The following is a 16,220-nucleotide window of genomic DNA, read 5'->3' as shown; positions in this document are numbered from 1 at the left end:
CGGGGAGGCGGCGGGGGGGGGCGGGGCCAGCCGCCGGCCGGCCACCATCTTGGGAGGCTGAGGCGTAAGGGCGCCGGTCCCGGCGTGCCCCGCGCCGCTCGTCTCCCGGCCTGCTCCGCGCGGGCGCGCGCGCCCCGTGAGGCCTGTGGGGAGGGCCTGACACCGGCGCCGGGCCCCAGCAACGCCGGGACCCCCCGGTACCCGGTCGTTCCCCTTCCCCGCCCCCCTCCCCCGCCCCTCCTTCTGGCACCAGGCGTTGTAGCTCCTTGTAAGCGTCTCTTCCCAGACGCCCGCGCTCCGGCTGCTGTGTGGCAACCTGCCGCCCATGTCACACGCGCACGCCACCGCACAGGCGCTGCCGTTCTTTTCTTCGTCAGCGTTTTAATTAGTGACAAAGCTGTGTTGGCGATGTCTGTAAATGGCAAAAAACACCCGCAAATACCAGGGAAGAGGCTAATGCCACCGGAAGAGAAAGAAAAGGCAGAGCAAATATATACGTATATCCGTATGGCGTAGCCTGAAGGATGCTTCGTGGACTGTCGACATAGCTAGCGCTCGCGTGACACAAAACGCACGGTATCTGCGTCAGCGCTGTGCGAAGCGATGGAGAGAACAGTGAGATGGGGCCCTGTGATGCAGGGCAGCACAGCTTTCCGCTCTGGATAGCCGTGAAGGAGCTGATGCTGGCTTTGTTCTAACCAAACTGGTGCAACTGCCAAGAAAAGTCTTAAAGTGGAGTTACGCTGCTCCTTTCTGTTGCGTTTGGTGTCGCCACACAGATACACTGCTGCTGTGACATGTTCTGGCTTGTGTGGAATGTGCTCCTGAGACAGCACTATTTATAGTGAGTAACCTCGTCCCGCAGACCTAGAGTTACCAGATTTGAAAGAAGCATGCATGTCATTTGTCACCTTTACCTCTGTACAAGTGGAGATCCAGGAGCCTGGTGTGTCCCCGTGCATCTTGCTAGTGCACATTCACGGACTTGGTATGAAAAAAATCGTGCTTTACACTTGGAATAGAATATTTTCATAGTCTTCTACAAACCCTGCTTAGTTAAATCTCAGCATATCCTTGGTTTAATATGTCGGTGTTTCTAATGGTAAACTGAGGCACAGACCACTGATAATTTAATCCACATGCTCACAAGAAGCAACTGACAGAGTAGAGTCCTGGAGAATTGGACTGCCACCTCCCTCAGTTGCCATTTGACAAGCATAGTCAAGCAACTGTGTGCATCAGAAGCCAAATTCTCCCCTCAGTTTTTGATTTTGCAATCCTTATGGTCTTCAATGGTTTGAGTATTGGTGACAGCAGTCCTTCCGCAGGTGCTTTGCAAAATACTCTCTTTGGTAAATGCCAGAGATGAGCTGGCAGTGGACCCAACCAGTGTAACTGCTTAAGCACAGTAAATCCAGATGCAAACCAGAAAGAGACCTGCTGTTACAGGAAACGGTTACATGTGTCGCTATCAAAGACCAGTGACCAAAGTCACCTTTAATGTTGGCAGGCATAACAGCATAATACAATGTTTAACGTGGGCCATAAAGTTTTCTGAAATGTTGATTTGACAAAATAAGTAATTCCACATGTAAAATTATCTGTATAGCAAAAACCTGAAGAAACTTCAAGGGGCACTGAAAATTTCATGATCAAAAGATGTATAGTTTTATCTCTTTCTATTGCAAGTAGCAACTGAGATTATTCATACCTAAAGTATATGTAATGAATCTCTGTTTATGTACTGAGGGCACTTGATGGTGCTTTCTGTCAGCTTCACTGTTGTGCTATGGCTTATGGTCAGTCACTTTCTCTTTTGTTTATGCTGTTATTTTATCTAGCAGTAGGCAAGAGAAGGCTGTTTAAACCCAATACACAATGCAAAACTGCAAATGCATCCAAGACAAATTTTGACTATGAACCTGCATTTAACTTATTTTTTTAATTGAATAGATTACAAGTTTTAGATCCATTTAAGACTTGAAAATTTCTTATAGTTTATACCCAGAGATGATGATATCACAGACATTCCCAAATACACTGGTGACATTCAAAGTGGGCTAAAAGTATAGAGTAATTCAGTTTCAATATACTGGTTAATATAATTAATGATGAGATAAACAGTTGGATAAGTCAGCAGGCCAAATTCCCAGTGAGGAGGCAACACAGTGTGGATCTGATCCTTCTGTTAATGAAAAACAATCAAAACGGAGCAGCATGTGTCAGTATCCCGTACCAACATTTCAAGGAAGTGTTCAGATACTTTACAAAAAAGAGGATTGGATCTGGCCATACCATATTTTTTTCCAACCAGTATTTCTAAATTTCTGTGCTGACCGCTGGCAATAGTACTCTCCTTCCATGGCAGAGATAACATTCCTGGTTCCCACATGAGGCATGTGGCAGTGGTATTTCATAGACACGTCAACATAAGAAATGCAGTGGAGCAAAATTGCAAATCTGCATGATCCTTTGTTCCACCCAGGTATATAGAAAAATAATGTGTCCATCTGAAGATTATTACTTCCCACATTCTAAGTCCTAGGGGGTATTAGCCATTGTTCAATTTTTGCCTCTTAAATTGTTCTCTGGCAATTAACATACTTTTAATTTTTAAACATATTAAGTAAATTTTCTTATCTCTTAAGAGGCATACAGTCATTGTATGCCATTGTATGTTTTTTAATGTGCTGATTATAAATGGACAGGCCTGGAAGTAGCTTAGAGCCTTCCACTCCTACTGTAAGTAAAGGATATGAGCCCTTTTCACGTTCAGGTTAATTACTATAAGCGTGTTCTCAGTTATAGTTGTGCATGTATCTTACATCCTGAAGTCCCACAGACTTTGAACTGCTGATCGCAAACCTTTGAGCCTGATGGTTCAGCCATTTTTCCCCCATCTGTACAGTCTACGTGTCTAGTCCATATCTCACCAGTTTGGCTATAACGATACTGGGAGACCATGTCAACAGCCTTGCTGAAGTCCAAGTAAACAATATCCACAGCTCTTTCCTTGTCCATAGAGCTGGTCATCGCACTGCAGAATATTGGGCTGGTTAGGCACATTAAGCACAGTCTGCCCTTGGTCAATCAGTGCCGGCTGCTCCCAGTCACCTTGTTGTTTCTTGTGCCTGAACATGGCCTCCAGGAGAGTCTGTTCCATAACCTTCCCAGGAGCCGGGGTCAGGCTGGCCAGTCTGTAGTTCTCTAGAAGTGCCCGTTACATTAACTGCAATGAGTGAGCAGGATATCTGCAGAAACAGGGACTGAAATTTAGGGTAAGACTTGAAAATGGTACACCAAAATTACCTTTGCTTTATTTAAGTTTGTTTGCAAAGCAGGCAAAACTGCTTTGACATTCTCAAAATTCTAATACATCAAGTATTTTGGGGTGCATACTCAAGTGATAATTAGCACCTGCCCAAGAAATTAAATCCATTTCACAGAGATTAATGACTTTTCCCAACACTTTTATGACACAGGTATTTTATTCTCCTTTTACAGCTGGCCTTCCTTGTACTATCCTTGCCTGATACTGGGATGGAAAAAAAATCCCAGCTCCCAGTACAGCTGAACTGTGAGGAGTCTGAGAGCCCGTTTTTCTTCATAGTTTCCTTGATTGCCACAGTGTACCTTGATAACAGAAAACACATACCCTCTGCCTTGGCGGGGAAGTGCAGATCCTTCTGATTCCAACTTCAAATTTTTCTTCAGGATATTCCTAAAGTAAATGTTTACAACTTGCACAGCCACGCTTCAGAGTGAGCCAGGCTTCTTCAGTGTATTTTTTACCATATGGGGTGGCACACACAGCTATGTCTACTACACTGGAGATTACATATTTCAAAACGTTACATCAAAGCTTGCTAAAAGATTTCTGCTAAACACTGAAAACCTCATTCATTGATCGTTCATATGTTGCCTATGAATGAAAGTTGTCATTAATATTCTACATGTGTACGTATTTGTGTAGCAAAACATCCGTAGCGACTGTACCACTGTAATCAACTAATTTACATGTTGCAAGTCCATCGCGGTGCCTGACCTAGAAAAGATATGAGCTGTTACAACTACAGAGCTTTGAAAGAGAAAAAGTTGCATGAAAATGGCTCCACAGATTTGAACTGAAAGATCAACTCCGTTTTAGGTCGGGAATAAATTCTAGCAACACAAATACTGTCGTAACTAGGTGCCTAAGCACATACCAAAGGAAAATTAACTTCTAGCTCTGTCTTGCCATTCAATTTAGTGAGTCAATGGGCATGTCTACTTGTGTCATTAACCCTGTCATTGGAGTAAATCACAAGAAGTGAGAATTTCCTCATCTTTTTGTTCACTAGTAGATAGTGACTTCTCTGTGGCTCAAGCAAGACTTGCCTCTAAAACTGCAAAAGTGTCCACTTTATTGTTTTTATAGATGGAAGCACATGCAAAAGTTTCTGCCATTGTATATTTTTTAATTTTAACATCACTTGGGGTTTAACTTAAAGGTCTTGAAAAAATTACTGTTTCTGCAAACAAAACAGAGGGAAAATACCTATGTGTGGGAAAATTTTGTGTTCCCAATGCAAAACATAGCACAAAAGCATTCAGATTCCTTTTTAATGTGTGTTCGGATTTTAGAAATCCTACTTCCAGTACTTCTGTGGCCTTTCCTATATATTATCAACATAAGGATGAGGGCGATCTGTAACTGTATCCCTCTCTACCCGACCTTCTTAGTAGCATTAAAAAGAAGAGAAGATAAACAAATCCGGTCTCTAATATGTTTCAGTATTGAGAACCTTGGCCTTGTGCAAAGTCATCACCCTTCACAGTAGAATTTTTTACTGAAGTGAACCCCTTTTCAAATTTTTTATAAAGAAAGTGAAGTGATAAAATTTTCAGCAATTCTTCCATTTTTACTACTGGAAGTTCACATGCCTATATTTATTTCATTTTGCTTCTCAACTGGTCATCATGCATAGGTTATAAGTAGTTTGTGCTACTAACAGTGACAATGTTGTCTTTCTATACCTTGATTCAATAGTCTGTATTTCTGTGGATATTTTCACATGGTTCCTTCTTTAAACTCACATGTTAGTCCAGCAACTACTTATCCTAGAGCCAAAGGATGAAAGTCCAGGTACAAGTAGCATTTCATCAGCTTATCAGTTTTGGTTTTACTGGCTGTACCTTGACAGAGGACCTTATATAAACTTTATTGTTCACCTTTGAGGTACAGCTTTATCGGACAGCTGTAAGCCTGGCTCACTTGTTAAGTCACAATTTATCTGCTGGCTATTTTGCACTTTAGAGAGGGTATAATCAGTGTCTGCTGTGCCTCACATTCAACCTCCTCTGTCCCCACACAGCAAGATATTAAAAGTATCCTTTTTTGTGATGCTGTGAAAACAAGTATTGCATATAATAACCTTGACAAAGTTTTTAACATAGGAGTATTAATTGCAGGTATTTATTGCCATACAAGATGATGTTTTCTGTTCCCAAGTTTTTAAAATTTGTTTGAGAATTACACTTATTCAAAGGATTAATATACTTATTTTTAGAACTTATTTAATATTTTCATCAAATTATTCCTTATATCTTCAAAATGTTTTTATGAGTTAAAGTGAATGCCAGTACCATGTAAATTCCAATTAAAAGTATAGTAAAGCAATGCCAAGATAATAAAAGATCCACCTTTCAATCGAATTGGCTGTGCACTTTTGCATCCAAAAGATGCACACAGCTTTCATGCTAATTTAGAGGTGTACTACAGCAGAACATGCAGATTAGGCCATCATAGACTCCTGTAGCTAACTAGAATAATTTGTGTGCATAAGTACCTGATTTGCATAGAAAACTGCTACAAATGCACATGCAGATATTTTAGATCAGATAAATCATTCATCAATCTTACGGATATGTTTCTAAGCATACTGCAACTGCAATTAAGCAAAGTTTGATGTACTCTGAGTGCAAGCCTTTGTTGTACCTCAGCATCACTTTTTCATTTGCACCTAAAACCTTTAGAAATCCCACTTCGGAATGAAATAAAAGAAACTAAGATTGTTGAAAGTAGTGATGTAAGGTTTCTTCACAAATTTGTGTATCAAAGCAAAAAAAGCAACTATAACATAAGAGTTGGTCAGTATAAGGGTTGGGGAAAATAGTCCAAAGCATATTAGCATGAGGTAGGAGTATTAAAAGAGGGGAGCACAAACTAACATCAATGTATTCTTAATCCATAGTTATCCCAGATTTGGATTAAACTGCCTTCTGGAGGGTTTTTAGGGCCCTTTTTATATTGAAGTGTTTACCTTTGGTCACAGCATTTCTCCTTGTAATGGGTTTATATTTTAAAAAAGACGGAGATAAACTTCTCTGCCAAGTGTATCAATGGAATTGCTGCTGAGTCAAAAGCATAGTTAAAGCAAATATGTTGCTTTTTTAATTCTTTAAATTCCATTCCTAATTATAGTAATGTGTAATCATGTATGTTGTTACTGCTGACACTGTCCAACCCCCTTCTAAATTCCTTTCACTATATTCCTTTTCACTTGAAATAATAAAGCACTGCCAGCAATGCTAAATGACATTGTTTGCATTTTATAGAATCATCATACAGCAAAGGGTAGTTTCACTGCACTCAACCTAATATTAAAAGATGTTCTTGTGTTATTTGCATGCTTTTATAATTTTTTTGTTTATATATAACACATAGAAATCTGGAATTTGCTTCTAAGTTAAGACTTTCTTTCCACTAAATCATTTTCAGCCATACATATTAGTTTGTTATTGCAGAATCACCAGAAGCTCTTTAAAGTTCTGCTTTTACAGCAGGAATCTGTTGCTCAAGATATTGTAAAACAATAGGGAAATATGGCCTCTGCCCCAAGGATGCTGCAGCATTCTAAACACAATTTTAATTGTACAAGCATCTTTATATTTAGTTGATCCATGAAAACTAGAGAAAGAAGTTATTCATAATGTCATTTCCATTATAGGCGTGGGAAATAGAAAAAGCTATGTAGGAACTGTAACTTGTGGCTGTTCTAAAGGAAATTTATCAACAGTTTGTGATCATTGCATGTCTTGTTGACATAACATCTTATTGTTCTAGTCAGGTGCAACAGTAAGCTGAGCTGACTTGACAGAGTTGCTGCCTCTCCAGAAGGACGATGAACTTTGCAGCTGAAGTTATTAACAAGCTAACAGAGGAGATTTATAACATACAGGCTAAGGTATGCAGAAGGTGTGGTCAGTAGCTATTTGAAAGATGATTTTTAATCTTATATGTCTTCTAAACAAAAATATAATCCTGAACAGAAATACTTACCTCTTAAAGGGAAAATTAATGCTCTTCTTTTCCTAACATACAATCTATGTAACTAATAAACCTTTTCCAAACTTTAATAAACTGACAATCTAGTCCCCCATTAAAATCAGCAACATTTTACAAAAATTAGAGCTATTCAGAATTGTAAATGCCATACTGATGCTTCATTTTTTTAAATTTTAGAATATTTATTATTACCAGAAAATTCAAATTTTCTTTTAGATTAGAATATTCCTAACTATTTTTTCTCAGTAACATCATGAATGTTATTGGTCTAACTAGAAGGCTTAGGAGTTGAAATAGATGTGTGCTGAGACTGCTGTCAACTTCATGCTGATTTAAAAGATGATCCAGGTTTCTTTCTAGTAGAAAGGAATATTGCAGCTTCCCTACTACCAGGAGGTAGGTGGCTCATAATGCCTTATGATTCACATACATAAGAATGTACCATGAACAACCCATGCACAGATACTCACACGCCCTAATCAAATTATATGTTTGACACATTCTTAAAATGAAACTTTCTGAATGCAATTATACTTGTTAGTTGTGCTGTGATTCAGTATTATGCTACCTAGTAATGAAGTACTTCAGTGGGATTTGGCTGTTCTTCATAGCGTATCTCATAAGGAAACAGTAACCTTAGCTTGCTTCTTCACCACTGTTTTTCCTCTGGAAAACAGGTATAATTAATAATATGTTATCTAAAATGGGTTGTGAAGAAGGACCACTTAGAGATATCGCCTGTCATAGTAGGTATTTTCTAGTAAATGTACTGAAAGTTGTAAATGGAAGAAAAAATCTGAGATTTAAAACTTTTGTCAGACAGCAAATACACAGAAAGAAGACAGAGTGGTGTAGAGTGCTTGCTGTTACTTTTGGGATGCTACACTACTACCCATGTGGAAGTTCAGCATTGAAAACTGTAAATGGCAGAAGCAGTAAAATGATTCATTCTGTACTACATGAATACATATATTTCTTTCGTTAATCCCTTCTAGCTGAAACTGTAATTCTGAATAGTAAAGCAAATTGTAGAAGGAAGGAACATCTGTTCATTTTTTGAAAAGCTACAAATTCTTAACACTGATATACTGTGATGTTGTCCTGTGCTTTGGTTTCTCAATAACTCCTCTTCTTTTGGGCAAATCATTAAATGTTTTTTGAATACTTCTTGAAACATTTAAAATGCCGACATTATTAATTCCTGTTTATGAAGTTTGTTTATATATATGCTTCAGTAAATGTAACCACAAAAGTAATATTAACAAGTATTGGAAAAAATCTCTTTCAAAACCAGTGGTAAAGCTCTAGGTGACTGTGATAGAATTCATCATCTAACTGGTTTGTAACATTTATAGCAGGAAGTTAATGGGCATTCACACTCTACTGACTGAAGTGCTTTCTCAGACCTTTGGTATAGTTCTATTATTTGTTCTAAGCATAATTTAGTGCCCCCAGTGACCTTATTATGTTTATACATATAATTAGAAAAAGATACATTTCAGGATGTGACCTTTTTTTTCGTCAGGTTAGAAAGCGCACTTAATTAAAAATGCAATGGAAATTAATGGAAAAGATGAATTGTCCCTGACTCTCTACTGTAATTTCTGTATTCATTCCAAATAGGAAACTCTAAGCAAATTTCATTAAATTAATGTGTTACCTAAAAAATCAGTGAAGACTGAGTTCTGTGGTTTTAAGAGCTCTCTATGAAAAAAGGGAGTAAAACTTTACTTGAAGGTAAAAAATTAGCATCCAGCTGTGACGTAACATTTTGCAGGCAAAACTTCCATTGGTTTCAGTTAGAGCTGCACTAAAAGATTATAGTTAGGTAATAGAATGTTTTATTGAATAGTTTCATAATTCACTAAATTATATGACTGAAAGAGACATAGGACAGACTGGTCTCAGCAGATGACAGGACATGATTGTCAGAGTCTTTACCCTTTATTTTACATCAGTACTCCGTCTGGCTTATCCAGTAATGACACACAACTTTAACTAGGAACAAGGTGTGAGACTGGAATTATAAAAATTACAATTCAGTTTGTTACCATTTTAATGCATAGTGACATCCTTGGTTAGGAATTGTGTTAATAAATAATGACAATTCTTATTTGGAATTGAGAAGAATTTCTAATTGAGACTGATTTTCTAATTCTTAAAAAAATGGGAATGAACTCCTCTTTGGTTCATTTACAGAATCGCAGTAGATTTCCATTTGGCCTGGAGAGTTTTCTCTGTCCCCGTTTTCAGGCTTCATTGTGTTATCTGTATTCACTTCTTTATCTTGTATGGCAGCTTTTTCATTATTAAGCAGGCTCTGTGAAGGATATACTAGATTAGAACAGTTTTGTCATCTTATGGCATGAGACAATACAAAGTACCTCCTAAGATTTCTGACATACTGATAAAGCAGATTTATCGATATGAACTATATCTAATAGATCTAATCTGTAGTAGCTTCCGACCTGTTGTATTTACAGAGCTACTCTGGAATTTTTCAGAAACAAACAAACAAACCATTTGCCTCTTTTAAGTATTTGTTCAGAAGGATGTAAAACAGCCAAAGATGCTAACCAGTCAGCAGAGACCAAGAATTGCATAAAAAAAGAAGTTTGGGTTTGCAAAGTTGTTTCTTCCCATCACAGTATTTCCTAGGACTCTTATTTCTTAGGACTTAGAATTCATCAGGCTGATGGTATGTAACACAGCTGAAAGAAATATCTTTTATTTTAAGTTGGCAACGTAACCATAATTAAAAAAAAAAGGGGGGGGGGCAACTGATTGACATATTATGCCAGAATAATTAAGTTAGGTAAGGCTGTTAAAAAGAAATTGAATTATAGTGAGACAGTAATAACTACTATGGGAGTCTGGACTTTAAAATGTTCAGCTGTAATAGATCAACAGTCAGTTCTGTAAAATTCACCTTTCTGTAGCCACCTACACATCTGTAGGAACAAGCATTTACACAGCTGATAAATACCAGTCTAAGAGCTTGATTCTGAAGCAAATATATATGCAATTGCCATTTGTCACAGAGGCTGTTGCAGAAGCAGAAAGAAATTAAGCAGCCCAGAAACTGCTAAGAGTTACTTTAGTAAGTTGAAAAGAAAAAGTTATGAGGAAAAAAACTAAATCATTTGGGAAAAGTGGTTTGGTTTTTGGAGGGCCTGATCTTCTTGTATGGACTTCTGCTTTCTCCATCTCCTACCTTCTTCATATACTGATACTCAGGATACTTTCACCTTTTATTTTAATGTGAGCAGAACTGGGCTCCATGTGCTAGCATAGCTTTCAGAAGCATTCTTTGAATGCAGAGAAATACTTGTAGGCAATTCCAGCAACACAGCTTTTATTTTAATTTTCTTGACAGAAAAAGACCAAGCACTGAAAACTGCAATAATTACATTTTAATATCCAAAACAATCAGATAAGTTTTAAATGTCTAAGAACAAATGCTCAAGGGAAAATAAAACAAAACACTTTCCACTTTCAACCTAGGACATCAGTCTTCAGAGTGTATAACGGGCCAGATTCTGTATGTTCACTGTTAGGTACTTTGTACAAACTACCTTTTTTAGTTCAGGGTGTTTTTCCCACAAGGGAATCTTTCCATGCTCCAAGTTAATTATGATTCTCTCCTCTTGAGTTTCTTTACTACCTAGAAATTTAAGCTAATGTAGTCTATTTTTGATTTTTTAAAGTGCTCAGTGCTGTGATATCTATGTACTAATCTAAAAAGATTATAAAAATCAGAATACAGGAAAGTAAAAGGACAGATAGGGATCATCCTAGTTCTCACAGAACATAGTATCTTTTGGCTGGCTTAAATAGTTGTCCTGAAGTAGTACTGCATTATGCTATGCAGAATGTGTACAATTTAATGAGATGAGTTAATCCCTATATTCTAGGAAAAGACCTTTGATAGCATTATCTGTCATTACTTACAATACTGTATGTATTAGAGTGCACAGAGCTATTCTTGAACTGCCAGGCCAGTTAAAGAAAAACAACCTTTTACAGGGAACTAAAATTTAGTTGCTTACAGGCTACTCATCAGTCACTGCAGTGAGTATCAGAACCAAGAAATGACTGCAGTGTTTGTGGTGAGCACTAAAGAAGAGCAATGGGGGCACTGGGAAGGTACCAATGATCAATTCACTGGCTTTTGCAAATTGCAGGGGCTCAGCAGCACTCAGCTCCAATTTGGGTCGATATTAGCAGTGACAGCTAAATAACAGAAAGAGGGCCACACACTTTACTAAGATAAAGCCAAATGCTGAGGTTTTGTAATAAATCCCTTGCCCCACAATTTCCATCATCCTTGTCCACAGCTGGAAGTCTTCAAAGCCTGTTAGCAAACAGCAACAAGTATTCCACTGACACCTAAGATGGGGAAAATAAAACACCAGCAGTGCTAGATGGCACGCATGGAGATGACAATCGTACTTGTTCAGCAGCCCTTTACCAGTTGAAGATTAAAAATAATGTGGGTCCTTGCTGATGGGATGCATCACCAGTCAGAAAAATGGAAAGCACTCTCAGATCAGAAAGAGCTGAGCCAGCTGAATGCGTTGGAAGGAGCTCTGTGCCAGTGAGCTGTTACCTAATAACTTGGTAGTTCAAGCTCTGATACAGAGTCAGAGAGCACAAGGGAGCCTCTTGTAGTCTGACATTTAGACATCTGAAACGGAAAGTCAGCTAAAATCACTGTATTTTTTTAATATTGGTAGTCCAGTGTTTATGTGAGCTGTGAGACATAAAGGGGAGCAAAGTGAAGTTACATGTGGCTGTAAAGCCAGAATGGAGAAGTGGGACCAAATAAGCAAGTGGGAGCCTCTCTAATGTAAATTATGAGCAGTGAGGGTTCCATAGTCCAGTAGTGATGAGACACTTAATAGGAGCAGATACCAGTACCGCATGGAAGATGATGGAAACGCAGACAAGTCAGCAGGTACACTAAGAGCCAAATGCACCACAATGCCTTTTTGTCCCCACTTTTCAAAAGAGCACTGGAGTGACCCGAGAGGCAACTGGCGTGGTGACTGCAAAGGGGAGTGATGCTGCTCTGCAGGAGGAGGCTTCTGAAGGACAGGGAAATTCTTTCAGTGGCTGGTGATGTTTGTGGTTTGGTGTGTGGGTTTCTGACTCACCTATAAATTCTTACAAACTTTGGCAGTAATTTTATTAGTAGAGGCTCACCAGGTAAAGGAGAGTAAACACTGCTCAAAGGTAGTCAAAGATGGTGCTCATGCTGGTAAGGGCTCCCTAAAAAGCAGTAAGAGTTTCCTGAAACCTTCTCCAACATGGATGCAGGAAAATCAGTTGTCCAGCTGAAAAAAGGTTAAAAATAATGTGAAGACAGCAACTTGATTAGTTTAACATTCATTCCTGTCTTAATGAATATCTGAAATATTTTCTTCCACCTTTAGACTGTAGAGCGATACTCTTCCTATAATTACAGGGCTATTACGAAAATTGGAAAGAAAAAAAAAAGGCTACAAAAGATAAGTAGGTTAATTCCAGGAAAGTTCAGAGACATGGAAGCACATAGCTGTTGTACTTCTAAAAAGGTACCAGCACTTTGTCTAAATGTCTGCTTCTGACAGACAGCTTCCCTGAACTGAATTTTGGAAGCAAATTAAAACATGAACATTTTGTCTCAGCTATTGTGTTGCTCAGGGCACTAACACTCTGAAACAACATGTAGGAGGGGAATAAAAGAGAGACAAAGTGACAGATCACTAGAGAATTTGCCTGACCACCTTCCTTCCTTTCCTTTCTTTTCTAATATTTTTATCTTGGACCACAAAGTGTAAACTTCTAATAACTTATTAATGCAAATATATGTGTCTATTAATATATTATTAGGCATAGACTCTGTGTGTGTGTGTAAATAATACAGTATAGATATGTACCTTCATGCTTATAATATTGCTAAAAGCTTGAGCTGAGCTTACCATGCAGATTCAGAAAATTGAACAGAATTATTTCATATGAAGAGAATTCTTCAGGATTAACCACATCTGCTACTTCAATATAATATCACTTTGCCATTTTTCAGTGCATATTTTCAGCTCATAACATCTTTTTGCTGCTAAACGAATCCTATGAACACTTCCTCGCTGCTGCAGTTATTAGAGGTGAGCTATTTATCTTGTGGTTTCACTGTAAACGTTAACTCCTCTAAGACAGCACTTGCAGCTAAAAGAAGTGATCCCCCCTTCTGCAGTTCCCAACCTCTTCTTTCTGTCCCCATGCTGTTCCCTCCTTTTGTGTGATGAATGGATGGGAGAACAATCAAAGATAAACATAACCAAGAGTGAAAAATGACCCTACTTTTTACGTGCATAAGTTTCATGATGTGTTTCATCATGTGGCTACATGAAAACTGTGGCTGAGACAAATAAAAGGGCTGTATCAGCGTAGAAATGAGCGGATGGAGAAACATGTGGTTGCTTCTCTCAGCACCAGTGCCAAGCTATATTGATTTAAATGGTGATGTTAGAACTACACCATACTTCCCTCCAGTACTTGGATAAACCAAAATGTTTCTATTAACTTCAGTTAAACTATGGCTGTTGAAGAATTCAGAAGATCCACCCCCTGGGACACCTTACCTCTTCTTAGCCTGATCCAGTTCTTTAAGCTTATGGCAAGTCCCCCATTAAAGTCAACTGGAGCAGGCCCTTTAAGGTGCAAATGAATCTTTGGTTTAAATTAATGAAGTCACACCAGGAGTGAATATAGCCCTATTCCAATCAGTGATCTAATTTTTGTACAATGATTACAATTAACAAAGTACATTATTTTCAGATCATTCTTAATGGATGTAAGAGCTTGACATTAGCTATTTACTGTATCCTAAGACCAGCTTAAAAACTTTGTAGAATCTCGTCATAGTACATTTGAAATTGAGTAGAAAATTTTGGTACTTGTAATACTTTTTTCTTTAAGATCTTGAAGTAATAAAATTCATTTTCATAGCATAACTTAGGATGTTTCACTGTGTGGTGCTGACAGTACTCTAGAATTCTTTACTGATGTATTTTTGTGCACTTCATTCTTCATTTTGCATTGCCTTGCTCCTTGTAGAGTAATTTACATATATGCAAAATGAATGTAAAAAAATCATATCAAAATTGTGGCTTTTCTCACTAAGGTTTTGCAAGTGCTAATAATAAAACAGGGTGCAAGGCAAGTGGAGAATCTAGCCCTCAGGCATGAATCTGATTTCACATTATTCTTTTCCCATTCTTTGTTTTGATGTTCTTCTTAATTTTTATCAGTATTTTTACAAATTAAAAAATACACAACAAACTACACCATTCAGAAATTGTTGTGAAACTCATCAGCTAATACAAATTTTAATCTGGAGTGTTGAGAATGATGGTGAGAAGCAAGACAGGATGGAGTGGGGGTAGGGAACTTGGAATAATTTAAAGAAATTGGAGGAGAAGGCGAGAAGCTCATTTTATTCTCATCTAGTAATTAGGGCAGGAGTCTGTCTTCATCCGTTGTAGCAGACAGAGGAAAGTAAAGAGAGGAGGGGGTCATGAGTTGGGTGTTTCTTTGTGAGCATACAACTTGTGATGAGAAAGATGAATAGAGCAAAAGAGAGAAGTTACTGTCAGTATCTACAATAAAAAAATGTCTTAGCAGGTTGGCAATCAGCTTGTCAGAGATTCTGTAGCCCTCGTATTAGCCAGGTGGCCAGTTCCCCACTTAGCCTGCCAAGTGAGTTGATCATCAGCTCGGAGCCAGACAGAGTGCCAGGTGGCCAGATCCATCACTCAGCATCCAATTAACAATGACACTGGTTCAGAGCCAAATGAAAGGCAGCTATGAGACAGGGAGAGGGAGCATCGCTGTACCACCAGTCCAGTCCCTATGTCAGGTCCAGCTGCCTTTAATTTCTCTGGAAAGCTTGATTTTTTTGAATCTTTGCTTTGAGTTGTTTTGGTTGGTTTGTTGGTTGGGTTGTTTTTTTTTTTCCCCCAAGCAATAAAGCTGTCTAAATCTTTTGGATGTCTCCAGTATTATTCTTTTACAGCACTTCCTCAGTGCCTAAGAGCAGAACTGTGTGACACTGTAAGTGGTGGGTCTGTCCATGCTAGACAGAAACTACCCAGGTCATTTAACTTCTGAACTGCGTTTGAGTGTTAACCCAATTTAGGGAATGTTAGCCCATGTCTGGTACTGGGTATCATGGCACAGGTGGATCTCACCTGATTATATCTGAATTACTTGGCAAGAAATGATCCTCCACTCAGTCCTCATCAAGAATTTTAGATATAAGGGCAGTTAGTTTTTCATACTGTTTCAACATTTAATAGAGGCAGTTATCCTTTAAAGGCTTTTCCACTTCAGTGGATTTTGTAAGATGCTTTTTATTACATACACATTACTTAGGGGGTCTACTTTTCCCATTCTGTAAATCTGTCCCAAATTTTCCATAGGTTTAAATGGGAGTGTGAAATTCAATGTTTGTTGTGATTATGTGGGTATAATCATGCATTTCCTAAGAAAGCTTTGGAAGACAATCAGGATTTGGGACGTGGGATGACCCAGTGAAGTTGATAGTTCAAATGATCCTATGTTTGTTGGGATAGCTGTTGTCCACATTGGGACTGTCTGGTGGTCCCCACATGAAGTGCATGTGGTCTTTTCTTGAGCCTTACTGGTCTGCCATAGGAGTGAAGCCAAAAATTAAAAATGGTTGAAGCCTTTTCCACTCCCTAGAAATCAGGTTGAGACGTGTAAGTAGAGAAAATTTGTCAGTTTTATACACATATTGTGAATAAATAGAGGTCTTCAATTTGTAGTATCTTGCATTAAGTACTAGAGTACTAAAAAAAATCGGAGAAAGGGGAGTATTTAAAAATTCAGC

General features: G+C 38.3%; 1 long non-coding RNA gene across 2 annotated transcripts in view; it reads left to right on the top strand.

Annotated features, from left to right (window-relative positions):
• The first annotated feature begins 25 nt into the window (after positions 1-25).
• LOC115347599 overlaps positions 26-16,220 on the top strand; it is a 48,101-nt gene continuing 31,906 nt past the window's right edge. Inside the window, exons 1-3 of one of the 2 annotated variants that reach the window (XR_005933385.1) lie at positions 26-988; positions 7,106-7,226; positions 11,665-16,200. This is a non-coding gene — a long non-coding RNA (uncharacterized LOC115347599). Of the gene's footprint in view, positions 989-7,105; positions 7,227-11,664; positions 16,201-16,220 lie in introns of those variants that run through there. The other variant, XR_003925544.2, reaches the window with a different exon arrangement.

This window comes from Aquila chrysaetos, chromosome 10 (assembly GCF_900496995.4).
Source record: "Aquila chrysaetos chrysaetos chromosome 10, bAquChr1.4, whole genome shotgun sequence".
NCBI lineage: Eukaryota > Metazoa > Chordata > Aves > Accipitriformes > Accipitridae > Aquila > Aquila chrysaetos.
This window is presented reverse-complemented; position numbering and strand designations above follow the sequence as displayed.